The following is a 1,070-nucleotide window of genomic DNA, read 5'->3' on the forward strand; positions in this document are numbered from 1 at the left end:
TCTTCATCGCGAGTTGGTATTTGTTTTATGCTTTTCGTATTTTTTCTGGTTTATTGATAGCTACGATCCTACCTTGCACTGGCTTCTAGTGATGTTGCATGTTTATTTCTTGAAAAGTTTTTATCCTTTGTTTTGTTGTGCCTTTGAAGAAATGTTGGCGCCTGGGTTTCTGATTTTCTCTTTTTCTTTTCCTGTTTGTGATGACCAAACCCGGGGCGGCCAAGACGAAGGCTTCTTGGATTTCTTTCCGGGCTACTCAGGAAAAGAAAGTTTTTTCTATTTTTGATGATTCTTTCCATGATTTTAAAAATTTTATTTCAAAGTCAGGGCTGTTGAAGATGTTCACCCTTTCTTTCTTGATGAAAACAATGAACCCACCTTCCCCCCTTTGGTGGCAAAAGGATCCTGTAGTCCTTAAGTATTCGTGGGAGAGTTTGGATGAGGTGGAGAGGGCCTTTGTGGGTGTCTTGGAGGAGCACTAGAGAGAGACTCCTCACATGGACACAAAGAAATTTTTAGGAGATCCTGCTCTCCTTCGTTCTGAACTAGGTAGCGTCTAACTTCTTTTATAAGGCAGATTTTCTTGTTGTTTATTTTGGTCCTGTTGCTATCCTTTGTGTGACTATTTTCCTGGTTTCAGAGATGGTGTCGAGCTCTGATTCAATGAAGGTTTTTCACAAGACAAAGAAGTTGGTGGCTGCCCAAAATTTATCTAAGAAGACGTCGGGGGAGGGTTCTTCACAACTTCCTCCGAAGAAGCCGGAATCTGATCCTTTGGGTCTGAGGAAGGTCATCCCGACTCCTCGAGTTTGGGTGGCCTCTACTGATCCACCTTTGGTGACTTCTGGAGCTGCCTCCTCTCTTACTTCATCTAGCCCTTCTCCTAAGACCCCGAGAACCGCCGGGCTTACAATCTTAACGACAAAGACTTTGACCGTGTGGCCTTTGCTGCAGAGCACATTGCCTCCCACGGTTTCGTCCCGGCCGATGATGTGTCTATCCTTCATCACCTTGACTTTATATCCAGTAATAGTATTCGAATGGCCAATCTTATTGCTGCTCTCTCAAGG

The sequence above is a fragment of the Arachis ipaensis genome, chromosome B2, assembly GCF_059453495.1.
Source record: "Arachis ipaensis isolate K30076 ecotype BB chromosome B2, ASM5945349v1, whole genome shotgun sequence".
Taxonomy (NCBI): domain Eukaryota; kingdom Viridiplantae; phylum Streptophyta; class Magnoliopsida; order Fabales; family Fabaceae; genus Arachis; species Arachis ipaensis.